General features: G+C 48.9%; 1 protein-coding gene and 1 long non-coding RNA gene across 4 annotated transcripts in view; one reads left to right on the top strand and one right to left on the bottom strand.

Moving 5' to 3' along the window:
• Window positions 1-3,712: 3,712 nt before the first annotated feature.
• Window positions 3,713-8,111, bottom strand: LOC125454782 (uncharacterized). The gene is made up of 3 exons (XR_007248096.2): window positions 8,052-8,111; window positions 7,870-7,924; window positions 3,713-4,829 (listed from the first exon to the last, which is right to left on the bottom strand). It is a non-coding gene; the product is annotated as an uncharacterized LOC125454782 (long non-coding RNA).
• pgm3 (phosphoglucomutase 3) overlaps window positions 8,086-14,430 on the top strand; it is a 65,508-nt gene continuing 59,163 nt past the window's right edge. For 2 of the 3 annotated variants that reach the window (XM_048535985.2, XM_048535983.2), the window contains exon 1: window positions 8,086-8,127. The gene's annotated coding sequence lies outside the window, so the exon portion shown is untranslated. Of the gene's footprint in view, window positions 8,218-14,430 lie in introns of all 3 variants that reach the window. The other variant, XM_048535984.2, reaches the window with a different exon arrangement.

Below are 14,430 nucleotides of genomic sequence, written 5' to 3'. Positions count from 1 at the left end.
TGTAGCATCAATGCAGTCATTGATGTAATGGTGGAAGAGTTGTGGAACAGTACCAGTGTAGGTACTGAAGAGAGACTTTTCAACATAACCGACAAACAGGTAGGTATAGCTGGGGCCCATGCTAGTGCTCATGGCAACTCCCTGGATTTGGAGAAAGTGGGAAGAATTGAAGTTATTGAAGGCGAGGACTGGTTCAGCAAGGTGGAGGTGAGTATTGGTTGGGGTGTACTGAACTGTTCTGTTGAAGAAGGAAAAAACTGAGGGCCTGTAGGCCGTCCTTGTGGGATATGGATGTGAATCGGGGTTGAATGTCATAGTAAAGACAAAGGGCTGGCAGCCAATGATCTAGAAGTTTCCAAAGAGGTGGAGAGCACGGTTTGTATCCTGGATATAAGTGGGGAGTGCCTGGATGATGGGGGAGAGAATTGAGATGTGGTACAAAGAAATGAGTTTGGTGGGGCAGGAGCATGTGGAGACAGTCGGTCAGCCAGGGTAGTTGGGCTTGTGGATCTTGGGGAGCTGGTAGAACTGGGCAGTGCGGGGCTGGGGGACTATAATGCTGGAAGTGGTGGAGGTGTGGTCACTGGAAGAGGTGAGGTCAGGGACAGTTGGACCATAGTGGGGTCATGGTCAAGGGGGAAGTAGGATATGTTGTTGGAGAGTTGGTGTTCAGCCTCTGCAACATAGAGTTCCATTCTCCTGACTACCACCACCCTGCCTTTGTCAGCAGGTTTGACAGAGAAATGGGGATAGATGCAGAGACAGTGGGGCACTGCATATTAGAAGGTGGAGAGGTTGGGCTGGGTGAGGTGATGGAGAAATGAGACTTGTTTCTTTTAGTTTTCTTCTTGCAGTTAGATAGCGTCTAATTCCAACACTGATTTTCTCTGCTTCAGGTGTAGGACTGGCTGTCTCTACATTGTGCTCTTTGCCTCTCAGATTCTTGTGAATCTACACAGAATAGGAGCAGACATAGACAATTTGGTCCCTTAAGCCTGCTCGGCCAGTCAATACAATCATGGCTGATGTTTGTGTTTTGAATTCCGTCTACCACCGATAACCTTTGAATCCCTTGCTGAACAACAATCTATCCATCTCTATTTTGTTATGTCGGTAGGGGAGTTTCATGGCCACGGGGTCAAAACATTGTCATTAAAAGGCTGAATTGATTAGTATTGATTTACTTTCATGTAACTGGAACTGAAATGAAAGCATAAAATTGGAAAACAGGCATCTTACTTCTGGTAAGATGGTAGTGGAGTAGCGTTTCTAAGCCTGGGGCTCATCTGCTCCGTCTACTTTTTTTTTACATTTCTTTGCTTTCCTTTTTTTTGGTCTTATTTTGTTTTACTTACTTGTTGGTGAAGAATTAAATCACAGCAGCAGTGAGTGGGCCCTGCGGTGTGAAATCACTATTTAAGTGGTAAGGAAAATCCAGGGACTCTAAACTGGTGAGCCTGACATCAGTAGTGAACAAGTTGTTGAAGGGGATTGTGAAGGACAGGATTTACATGTATTTGGAAAAGCAAGGCCTGATTAGGGATAGAGAAAAATTTTGGGCATGGGAAAGCGTGTCTCATTAATTAATTTTTTGAACAAAGTAGAAAAGAAGATTGATGAAGCAGTGGACATGATCTAGATGGACTTCAGTAAGGTGTTTGACAAGATTCCGCAGGGTAGACTGGTTAGCAAGGTTAGACCACATGGAATACAGGGAGGGCTGGACATTTGGACACAAAACTGGCTCAAAGGTAGGAGACAGAGGGTGGTGGTGGAGGGTTGTTTTTCAGACTGGATGCCTGTGACCAGCAGTGTGCTATAAGGATCGGTACTCGGTCTACTGCTTTTCATCATTTATGTAAATGATTTGAATGTGAAAATAGGAGATATCGTTAATAAGTTTGCAGATGACACCAAAATTGGAGGTGTAGTGAAAAGCCAAATAGGTTATCTCAGAGCACAACTGAACATTGATCAGATGTGTCAGATCCATTGACCAAGGAGTAGTAGACGGATTTTAATTTAGATAAATGCGAGGTGCTGCATTTTAGACAGGCAAATGAGGGTGAATCAGATCCTGTGGATGTTGCTCTCAAAGAGACCTCGGAGTGCAGGTTTATTGTTCCTTGAAAGTAGAGTTACAGTTAGACAGGATACTGAAGAAGGCATTTGGCATGTTTACCTTTATTGGTTAGTGCATCGAGTATAGGAGTTAGGAGGACATGTTGCAGCTGTACAGGACATCGGTTAGCCACTTTTGGAAGATCGTGTTCAATTCTGGTCTCGCTGTTATGGGAAGGATGTTCTGAAACTTGAAAAGGTTCAGAAAAGATTTACAAGGATGTTGCCAGGTTTGGAGGTTTTATGATATAGGGAGAGGTTGAATAGGCTGGGGCTTTTACATGTCTCATTCACAATCAAATCACCTGTCTTGAACCACTAACCAGATCAAAGATTCTATCTTAAGTGTACACACAGTAACATCAAAGAATTTAAGTAAATTTTGTCACACCAAATTATCTAGGTAACTTTTATCATCCATGATGCAGTGTCTGTAGTTCAACTTACAACTCAATCTTTGAGCTAAAGCTGCTAGAACTTACATCAGACAGTTTTACCCTAAGTCAGAATAATATCCAGATGCCCTAGAAACAGCTTCAGTGTTCTAATGAAATAATTAATTATATTATTCTCTTACCTATGTTTCCTTTAATGTATTTTATTTACTTCATCATCAATTTATATACAACATTAAAATTAAAAAGAACATTAACCACAAAGCCAAATTCCAATCAATTCCATTGAATCTAGCTCCAGCTGTCTCGGGTTGTTCCCTTGTCTGCTTCTCTAGGTGATGCTGACTACCTCTCTCAAGGTTTTCATCTTGTTTGCTCTTCTAGGTGGTTTGCTCTTCTGCACTGATTTCATTCTGTGAGGTTCAGTGACAGTACCAGAAAAATTGTATCCTTTGACTTTTCACCTCCAAAAGCCCACTCCATGGCAACACATCAGCCTTTTATCTGAGTTGAATTACTAATTAGCTATCTTCCTAAACCCCTGGCCATTCTTGGAATTTGAAGGGCAGTATAAAATATGACCGATAATAAATTTGGACACTCCTTTACACATCCCTTTGAGATTTGAACACTTACACTCAGGACAGCTGCTAGTCATTGTCTACAGATGTGAATACCCTCCACTTTCTTCCCAATAATTCAAACTGTGCTATCCTCTAACAACCAAGACATCTTGGCTTGGAATATAAAAAGCTAAAGTGTAAAGTTGTTCATCTTAGAAGGGAGAATAAAACTATTATTTAAACGCAAGAAAGCTGCAACATAAGGACTTGTGACACTTGAGCATAGAACACAGAAAGCTAACACAGAGGTGCACATCCAGAACCTCAACCTGAGCTACAAATCTCAAAATTGAATAGAATGTTGGACCTTATTTCAAGGGCATTATAATCACATAATCTCTAAAGTTTGGAGGCAGGCCATTCAGCCCAATGAGTCCACACTGACCCTTCGAACAGTATCCCACCCAGAACCAGTCCCTTACCCTATCTCTGTAACCCTGCATTTCCCATGGTTAATTGACCTAACTTACACATCTGTGGATACTATGGGCAATTTAACATGGCCAATCCACTTAACCTGCATATCTTTTGATCGTGGAAGGGAACTGCAGCACATGGAGAAAACGCATGAAGAGGTGGTGAGAATATGCAAACAGTAGCTTGAGCATGAAATCAAACCCAGGTCCCTGAAGCTGTGAGGCAGCAGTGCCAGCAACCTGCCATGCTGGGTTGGAGTATAAAAATAGCAAAGTCTTAACTACAACTGTACGAAGTGCTGGTGAGAAAACATCTAGAGTGCTGTGAGCAGTTTTGCTTTGCTTTTTTAAGGAAATATATTGTTTTATTGGAAGCAGTTCAGAGGAGATTCGCTTTGGATAACCTCTGCCCCCACCCCACTTGAGGGGTTGTCTTATGAACAAAGGTTAAACAGGTTGCGGCTCTGCTCGCTGTAGTTTATAAAAAAAAGAGGTGGGGTCCTGGGTGGTGTTGTAGGACAGAGAGAAATAGTGTTTATGTAGGACAGAAAGAAATACTGACAATAGTGTAGGACACAGAGAAATACTGTTATGTCTTTTACTATTCCACTTTTCCACAGAAAGTCCAAAATCCTATAAACTTCATATTTGTAAAAGCCTATACAGCGGAGAATGTATAATGAATGGGTGGGGATGGTTTTGGAGATGGTCACAGCTCAAATTCCATCACAAACTTCTTGACATCATCTGAGCCAGAAGAAATATGATTAAAATTGCCAATTTTATTTTAACTGTTATTAATTCCCATTAAAGAATAGTTTGATGAAGAGGGGGAGCAGATGAACTTGAGGAAGACCAATGAAACTTCAGAACCCAGTGTGTGAGCAGAGGAATAGGGTGAAGATTTTGATAGCAGAGGCAGGCCACAGAACAGGAAGTCTTTGATAAACAATGTTAAAATGAAATGCACAGTGTTAAAGTACTATTTAGTGCAAAGTTATTTATTAAGCACATGATGCCGCTTGGAACTGAATTATGTGAACCAGCAAAATCATCTCATATCTACCAACATGAAAGCAGTAGCAGCTGTATTAAAACAATGATTTGCCTAAAAACCCGATATTGATAAGTGAAAACCAACTACTCAATCGGGTTTTTGTAAAATACTCTTCTGCACCAGCTCATGATGGGTTATCCAGCCTCAGCCCCCCGACCAGCTCCTGGGTCGTAGCGAGTCTAGTAGGTAATGGCAGTTCAAGTACACTCCCAAGTATCTGTCAAATGTCAAAGAGAGAACGGCAACCTCTATTTCAGACAGTCAGCTCCAGATCCCGACCGGTCGGTGCGTGAAAATATTTCCCTTTCAATCCCTGTAAATCAAAACGTAAATCCCACGCTACAAATTTAAGTCCCAATTACGGGGAAAAATAATTATGGCCTTTGTACCAACTCAGTCTAGAACCTTTATAAATATTAATTTATTCTCCATTAAGTCGATCCGATTTCTCCTCATTATGACATTTTCAAGTCCAGACAGTATGCTGTAAATCTCCTCTGTCCTATCCCAAGTGCAATCGCCCACCGCCGACGAACCTCCGCCCACTACCCAAGACAGCGGCAGTCCGCCAATGGAACCCTGCCCACAGCTGACGGAACCCCGCCCACAGCCAACAACCTCATCGCTCCGCCCACAACCTCCACAGCCAGCAACCCCAGAGAAGACAGCCACACTCAGCCCTGCGAATCTTCACCATCCCCCCAGACCTCCCACTGACTGAGGACGAACGGTCAGTCCTAAACAAGGGCTCACCTTTGTCCCCCTTCACCAACACATCAACAAATACCAGTCATGTTTGGACATCGAGCAGTTTTTCCGCCGCCTTCACCTCCACACTTACTTCTTTAACCGGGAGCCTAACCCTCTCTCCACTGACCCCTTCACCTGCCTCCAACACAAGTGCTCCTCCTGGACACCACCCCCGGGCCTCCTACCCTCCCTTGACCTCTTCATCTCCAACTGCCATTGAGACATCAACCGTGTCAACCTCTCCACCCTCTCACCCACTCGAACCTCTCCCCCGCAGAATGGGCAGCACTCCACTCCGACCCCAACCTCACCATCAAACCCGCTGACAAGTGGTAGTATGGCGCACTGACCTCTACATCGCCAAGGCCAAACGGCAACTCTCCGACACCACCACCTACTGCTCCCTTGATCATGACCCCACCCCCGAGCACCAAACCATCATCTCCAATACCATCCATGACCTCATCACCTCAGGGGACCTCCCACCCACAGCCTCCAACCTCATTGTTCCCCAACCCCGTACTGCCCGCTTCTATCTCCTTCCCAAAATCCACAAACCCGCCTGCCCTGGTCGACCTATTGTCTCAGCCTGTACCTGCCCCACTGAACTCATCTCCACCTATCTGGATAATGGGAACTGCAGATGCTGGAGAATCCAAGATAACAAAGTGTGGAGCTGGATGAGCACAGCAGGCCAAGCAGCATCTCAGGAGCACAAAAGCTGACGTTTCGGGCCTAGACCCTTCATCAGAGAGCCCAAAACATCAGCTTTTGTGCTCCTGAGATGCTGTTTGGCATGCTGTGTTCATCCAGCTCCACACTTTGTTTTCCACCTATCTGGACTCCATTTTCTCCCCTTTGGTCCAGGAACTCCCTACCTATGTCCGTGAAACCACCCACGTCCTCCACCTCCTCCAGAGGTGCCAATTCCCTGGCCCCCAACACCTCATTTTCACCATGGACATCCAGTCCCTATACACCTGTATTCCTCATGCAGATTGCCTCAAGGCCCTCCGCTTCTTCCTGTCCCACAGGCCTGGCCAGTCACCCTCCACTGACACCCTCATCCGCCTAGCCGAACTCGTCCTCACCCTCAACAACTTCTCTTTCGCTTCCTCCCACTTCCTACAAAGGCGGTGGCCATGGGTACCTGCATGTGTCCAAGCTATGCCTGCTTCTTTGTAGGTTACGTGGAACAGTCCCTCTTCTGCACCTACACAGGCCCCAAACCCCACCTCTTCCTCTGTTACATTGATGACTGTATCTGCGTCGCCTCTTGCTCCCCAGAGGAGCTCGAACAGTTCATCCACTTCACCAACACCTTCCACCCCAACCTCAAGTTCACGTGGGCCATCTCCAACACATCCCTCACCTTCCTGGACCTCTCAGTCTCCATCTCAGGTAACCAGCTAGAAACTGATGTCCATTTCAAGCCCACCGACTCCCACAGCTACCTAAAAAACTCCTCCTCCCACCCACCCTCCTGCAAAAATTCCATCTCCTATTCCCAATTCCTCCGCTGCATCTGCTCCCAGGATGAGGCATTCCCCTCCCGCACATCGCAGATGTCCAAGTTCTTCAAGGACCGCAACATTCCCCCCGCAGTGGTCGAGAACGCCCTTGACGGCGTCTCCCGCATTTCCCGCAACACATCTCTCACACCCTGCCTCTGCCACAACAGCCCTAAGAGGATTCCCCTCGTTCTCACATACCACCCCACCAACCTCCAGATACAGCGCATCATCCTCTGAGACTTCCACCATCTACAATCTGACCCCACCACCCAAGCCATTTTTCCACCCCAACCCTTGTCTGCCTTTCGGAGAGGCCACTCTATGACTCCCTTGTCCACTTCACACTCCCCTGCAACCCCACCACACCCGGCACCTTCTCCTGCAACTGCAGGAAGTGCTACACTTGCCCCCACACCACATCCCTCACCCCCATCCCAGGCCCCAAGATGACTTTCCATATCAAGCAGATGTTCACCTGCACATCTGCCAATGTGGTATACTGTATCCACTGTACCCGGTGTGGCTTCCTCTACATTGGAGAAACCAAGCGGAACACCTCCGCTCAGTTCGCAAATAAACTGCACCTCCCAGTCGCAAACCATTTTAATTCCCCCTCCCATTCCTTAGACGACACGTCCATCATGGGCCTCCTGCAGTGCCACAATGATGCCTCCCGAAGGTTGCAGGAACAGCAACTCATATTCCGCTCTCCACCTATCTTGTTTTCTCTCCATCTTCGGTCCGCCTCCCCTTCTCTCCCTATTTACTTCAAAACCCTCTCCGATAAAGGGTCTAGGCCCGAAACGTCAGCCTTTGTGCTCCTGAGATGCTGCTTGGCTTGCTGTGTTCATCCAGCTTCGCACTTTGTTATTTAGGATTCTCCAGCATCTGCAGTTCCCATTATCTCTGCAATCACCCTTCCTAGTTTATATCAGAACTGCACATAGTACTCCGGCTGCGGCCTAGCTAGTGTTTTATACAAGTGAACCTTACGGTAATAAAAATAATACGTGGGACATCTGTATTTGCAGTATTTTCCTTGAAGATCCTGAAAGAGATAACAGATCGAACGATAAGTAATATTTTCATAACTATTTCATGGAATAACTTCTTTCCAAAAACTGTTAACTTCCACGTTTCTCCCAAACGTTTCAGTCACAGACTTCCAAACTCACCCATCACGTCGATGTATTGCACATGCGCTAGATAAGCGCATGCGCAGAACTGGCTGATCAGAGGCTGTACAGGAAGGTACTGGAAAATACCAATGTTTGACGGAAGTTGTTCTGTATCATCGTTGTATTATTATCATTGGTAGCTCGAGTCGATAAGAAGGGAGAGGTATAGTGATGCTGTTAATAGAGAGAATTCCGCGGTATTAGGGACTGGAGGTTTGTGGCAGTGAATTGTAGAGAGTGACTGTAGTTGGATTCTGCAATGGTGATTGCAGGAAGTGAAAATGGGAATTTGGGGGCGTAGTAGAGGTGATTGGGTTGTGGTGGAAGTGGAATTGGGTGCTGATGGTGGTGGGTATTGGGAGTGTGGTTGTGGTAATGAGGATTTTCGGTGGTGCCAGTGGAGGTGGGAATTAGGGGCAGTTGTGTGGGTGATCATAGAAACTGGGGAGGGCGGTGGTCGTAGGGATTGTGTGAACCGGCAAAATGATCTTAATATCAAAATCAAAATTATCTTATCCAGAGATGAAAGCTGATGTTTCGGGCCAAGATCCTTCTTCAGAAATGGGGGAGGGAAAGGGTGTTCTGATATAAATAGGGAGAGGAAGAGGCAGATAGAAGATGGATAGAGGAGAAAATAGGTGGAGAGGAGACAGGCAAGTCAAAGAGGGACTGAAGGTTTGTGGCAACGAGAATTGTAGAGAGTGACTGTAGTTGGATTCTAAAGAGGCAGGGATGGAGCCAGTAATGGTGAGTGTAGATGGGGAGTTAGGGAGGAGATAGGTCATTCCAGGGAGGCTGGACAGGTCAAGGGGGCGGGATGAGGTTAGTAGGTAGGAGATGGGAGTGGGGCTTGAGGTGGGAGGAGAGGATAGGTGGGAGGAAGGACAGGTTAGGGAGGCGGGGACTACTGGGCTGGTTTTGGGATGTGGTAGGGTGAGGGAACATTTTGAAGCTTGTGAAGTCCATTGGGCTGCAGGGTTCCCAAGCGGAATATGAGTTGCTATTCCTGCAACCTTCGGGTGGCATCGTTGTGGCAGTGCTGGAGGCCCAGGATGGACATGGCACCTGAGGAATGGGAGGGCGAGTTGAAATGGTTCGTGATTGGGAGGTGCAGTTGTTTAGTGCGAATGGAGCGTAGCTGTTCTGCAAAGAGTTCCCCAAGTCTCCACTTGGTTTCCCCGATGTAGGGGAGGCCACACCGCGAACAGCGGATGCAAAATACCACATTAGCAGATGTGCAGGTGAGCATCTGCTTGATGTGAAAAGTCTTCTTGGGACCTGGTTGGGGATGGGTGGTTGTGGGGGTGGGGGGGGGGGGTGCGGGCAGCTGTTGGGCAGGTGTAGGATTTCCTGTGATTGCAGGGAAAAGTGCCTGGTGTGATGGGGCTTGAGGGGAGTGTGGAGCGGACAAGGGAGCCATGGCGAGAGTGGTCTCTCCGGAAAACAGATAAGGGTGGGAAGGGAAATATGTCTGTTTGGTGGTGGGGTTGGATTGCAGAAGGTGGAAGTGTCAGAGGATGATGCGTTGGATCTGGAGGTTGGTGGGGTGAAACGTGAGGACACAGGGGATTCTGTTTTGGTTGCTATTGCAGGGAGGGTGTGTGAGGGATGAGTTGCGGGAAAGCGGGAGACATGGATAAGGGCGTTCTTGACCACTGAGGGGGGCAAGTTGCGGTCCTTGAAAAATGAGGACATCTGAGATGTATGGGAGTGAAACGCCTCATCCTGGGAGCAGATGCAGTGGAGGCGAAGGAATTGGGAATAGGGGATGGCATTTTTGCCGGAAGATGCATGGAAGGTGGTGTATTCTAGGTAGCTGTGGGAGTTGGTGGGCTTGAAATGGATATCAGTTTCTATCGGTTGCCAGAGATCGAGACAGAGGGGTCCAGGAAGGAGAGAGAGAGGCGTTAGAGATGGTCCAGGTGAACGTAAGGTTGGGGTGGAAGGTGCTGGTGAAGTGGATGAACTGTTTGAGCTCCTCGTGGGCGGACGAGGTGGCGCCGATACAGTCATCAATGTAACGGAGGAAGAGGTGGGGTTTAGGGCCAGTGTAGGTGCGGAAGAGGGATTGTTCCACGCAACCTACAAAGAGGCAGGCTTAGCTTGGGCCCATGCGGGTACCCATGGCCACCTCCTTTGTCAGTCGGAAGTGGGAGGAATTGAAAGGAAAGTTGTTGAGGGTTAGGACGAGTTTGGCTAAGCAGACAGGGGTGTCAGTGGAGGGGGAGTGGTCGGTCCTGCGGGACAGGAAGAAGCGGAGAGCCTTTAGGCCGTCTGTATGGGGAATGCAAGTGTATAGGGACTGGATGTCCATGGTAGAGATGAGGTGTTGGGGACCTGGGAATTGGAAGTTCTGGAGGAGCTGGAGGGCGTGGGTGATGTCACGGACATTGGTAGGGAGTTCCTAGACCAAGGGGGAGAAAATGGAGTTGAGATAGGTGGAGCAAAGTTCGGTGGGGCAGGAGCAGGAAGAGACAGTAGGTCAACCAGGGCAGTCAGGTTTGTGAATTTTTGGGAAGGAAATAGAAGCGGGCGGTGCAGGGTTGGAGTACGATGAGGTTGGAGGCTGAGGGTGGGAGGTCTGCAGAGGTGATGAGGCTGTGGATGGTTTGGAAGATGATGGTTTGGTGGCCGGGGGTTGGATCATGATCAAGGGGGAGGTAGGAGGAGGTGTCGGAGAGTTCGTGCCTGCGCTTGGCGATGTGGAGGTCAGTGCGCCATACTACGACTGCGCCTCCCTTGTCCGCAGGTTTTATGCTGAAGTTGGGATTGGAGCGGAGGGAGCAGAGGGCTGCACGTTCTGCGGGGGAGAGGTTGGAGCGAGTCAGAAGGGGGGAGAGGTTGAGGCTATTGATGTCTCAACATCAGTTGGAGATGAAGTCGTCAAGGGAGGGTAGGAGTCCTTGGGGTGGTGCCCAGGAGGAGGGGATGTGCTGCAGGCAGGAGAATGAGTCAGTAGAGGGAGGGTTATGCTCACGATTAAAGAAGTAAGCGTGGAGGTTGTGAAAAAATTCTTCAATGTCCAAGTATGACCGGTATCCTTTGATGTGTGGGTGGAAGGGGACAAAGGTGATCCCTTTACAGAGGACTGACTGTTCGTCCTCAGCACAGGGAAGGTCTGGGGGAATGGTGAAGACTCAGCAGGGCTGGGTGCTAACCCTAACTCTGCCCATCGCCAACCCCGACGCAACACGGCCCACAGCTGACGCCGCACAGCCCACTGCTGCTGTCGCTCTGCCCATCGCCTCCACAACCAGCAGGTCCAGAGGCAATGGGCGGAGCGACGTTGGCGTCGGTGATGGGCTGTGCAGTGTTGGCTGTGCGCGGAATTGTGTCGGCATTGGCGGTGGGCGGAGTTAGGGTTAGCACCCAGCCCTGCTGAGTCTTCACCATCTCTCCAGACCTACCTCTTACTGATGTCAGTAAAGGGCTCACCTTTGTCCCCCTCCACCCACATATCAATGAGTACCGGTCACGCTTGGATGTTGAAGAGTCTTTCCGCAGCCTGCGTGCTTACTACTTTCATAGTGAGCCTAACCCTCCCTCTGCTGACCCCTTCTCCCACCTCCAACACACCCCCTCTTCCTGGACACCACACCAAGGACTCCTACCCTCCCATGACCTCTTCACCTCCAAATACTGTCGAGACATTTATCACCTCAACCTCTCCACCTCTGATATCCACTCCAACCTCTCCCCTGCAGAACGCGCAGTCCTCTGCTCCAATCCCAGCCTCACCATAAAACCCGCGGACAAGGGAGGTGCAGTTGTAGTATTGCGCACTGACCACTACATCGCCAGGCCAGGCACCGACTCTCCGACACCTCCTGCTACCGCCCCCTGATCGTGATCCCACCCCTGACCGACAAACCATCATCTCCTAAACCATCCACAACCTCATCGGTGCCTGGCCTGGCGATGTAGAGGTCAGTGTGCGATACTACAACTGCACCTCCCTTGTCCGTGGGTTTTATGGTGAGGCTGGGATCGGAGCAGAGGACCTCATCGCCTCTGGAGGCCTCCAACCACATCGTTCCCTAATGCCGCACCACATGCTTCTGTCTCCTTCCCAAAATCCACAAACCTGACTACCCTGGTCGATCCATTGTCTCTGCCTGCTCCTGCCCCACCGGACCTAGCTCCACCTATCTTAACTCCATTTTCTCCCCCTTGGTCCAGGAACTCCCTACCAATGTCCGTGACATCACCTATGCCCTCCACCTCCTCCAGAACTTCCAATTCCCCGGTCCCCAACACCTCATCTTTACCATGAATGTCCAGTCCCATACACTTGCCATCCCCATACAGATGGCCTAAAGGCCCTCCCCTTCTTCCTTTCCCGCGGGTCTGACCATTCCCCCTCAACTGACACCCTCATCCGCTTAGCCAAACTCGTCCTAACCATCAACAACTTCCCTTTCAGTTCCTCCACTTTCTACAGACAAAGTGGGTGGCCATGGGTTACCGCATGGGCCCAAGCTATGCTTGCCTCTTATTTGGAACAATCCCTCTTCCGTAGCTACACTGGTCGTAAATCCCACCTCTTCCTTTGTTACATTGACTGTATCGGCACCACCTCGTGCTCCCACGAGGAGCTCGAACAGTTCATTCCCTTCACCAGCACCTTCTACCCCAACCTTAAATTCACCTGAACCATCTTTAATACCTCTCTCTCCTTCTGGACATCTCTGTTTCCATCTCCGGCAACTGCCTCGAAATCGATATCCATTTGAAGCCCATGACTCCCACAGCTTCCTAGAATACACCTCCTCCCACCCAGCTTCCTGCAAAAATGCTATCCCCTATTCCCAATTCATTTGCCTCGCCGCATCTGCTCCCAGGATGAGACATTCTTTCAGATATCCTCGTTTTTCAAGGATCGCAACCTGCCCCCCTCAGTGGTCGAGAATGCGCTCGACCGTGTCTCCCGCATTTCCTGCAACTCATCCCTCACAACTCCTCCCCGCAATAACAACCTAAATAGAATCCCCCGTGTCCTCCCGTACCACTCCTCCAACCGCTGGATCCAAGGCATCATGCTCTGACAGTTCTGCCATCTGCAATCTGAGCCCACCCCTCACCCCCGGCCCCAAGAAGACTTTTCACATCAAGCAGATGTTCACCTGCACATCTGCCAATGCGGTATACTGCATCCACTGTTCCCAGTATGGCCTCCTCTACTTTGGGGAAACCAAGCAGAGGCTAGTGGACCGCTTTGCAGAACACCTACGCTTTGCTCGCACTAAACAACTGCACCTCCCAATCATGAACCATTTCAACTCCCCCTCCCATTCCTCAGATGCCATGTCCATCCTGGGCCTCCAGCACTGCCACAACGCTGCCACCCGAAGATAGCAGGAACAGCAACTCATATTCCGCTTGGGAACTCTGCAGCCTAATGATATCAATGTCGATCTCCCCTCACCCTACCACATCCCAAAACCAGCCCAGCTCGTCCTCACCTCCTTAACCTGTCCTTTCACTCCTCTATCCCTCCTTCCACCACAAGCCCCACTCCCATCTCCTACCTACAAACCTCATCTTGCCGCCTTGACCTGTCTATCCTCCCTGGACTGACCTAACTCCTCCCTAACTCTCCACCTATACTCACCTTTACTGGCTCCATCCCCGACTCTTTGACCTGTCTGTCTCCTCTCCACCTGTCTTCTCCTCTGTCCATCTTCTAATTGCCTCCTCCTTTCTCCCTATTTATTTCAGAACCCCCTTCCCCTGCCTATTTCTGAAGAAGGGTCCATGCCGAAACATCAGCCTTCCTGCTCCTCTGATGCTGCTTCACCTGCTGTGTTCATCCAGCTCTACACCATGTTACCTCTGTGATCTTTACAGTGTCAGTGGTGAATGAGTTGTCCCAACAGGACTAAGTGTCTTGGAGCACATTACTTGCTCAGCATTATTGCATAACCTTTGCCTTAGCAATGGAGAAGAGCATTGTGTGATCTCATGTAAACTTCTACATTGGGAATTCTTAACCTCGGTGGAAAGATGCGGAAGCCTAGGAAAAGGTACAGAGGAGATTGACTAGGTTATTGCTTGGACTGGAGGGAAGGTCTTACGAGAAAAGTTTGAGAGAGCTAGGGCTTTTCTCATTAGAATGACAGACGATGAGAGGTGACTTGATAGAGGTGTACAAAATGATCAGAGGTATAGATTGTGTGAACAATCAGAAACTTTTACCTAGGATGGAGGTAGCTATTACGAGGGGGCATAGTTTTAAAGTGAATGGCGGTAGATATAGGGGAAATGTCAGATTATCACAGTGTGATAACATTAAGTCAACACTGAGTCTTCCACTCAGATTCATCCCCCGACCTGATTCCTGTCACTCTGGATTCCCATGGCCAATCCACCTAATTTA

This window comes from Stegostoma tigrinum, chromosome 9, assembly GCF_030684315.1.
Source record: "Stegostoma tigrinum isolate sSteTig4 chromosome 9, sSteTig4.hap1, whole genome shotgun sequence".
NCBI lineage: Eukaryota > Metazoa > Chordata > Chondrichthyes > Orectolobiformes > Stegostomatidae > Stegostoma > Stegostoma tigrinum.
This window is presented reverse-complemented; position numbering and strand designations above follow the sequence as displayed.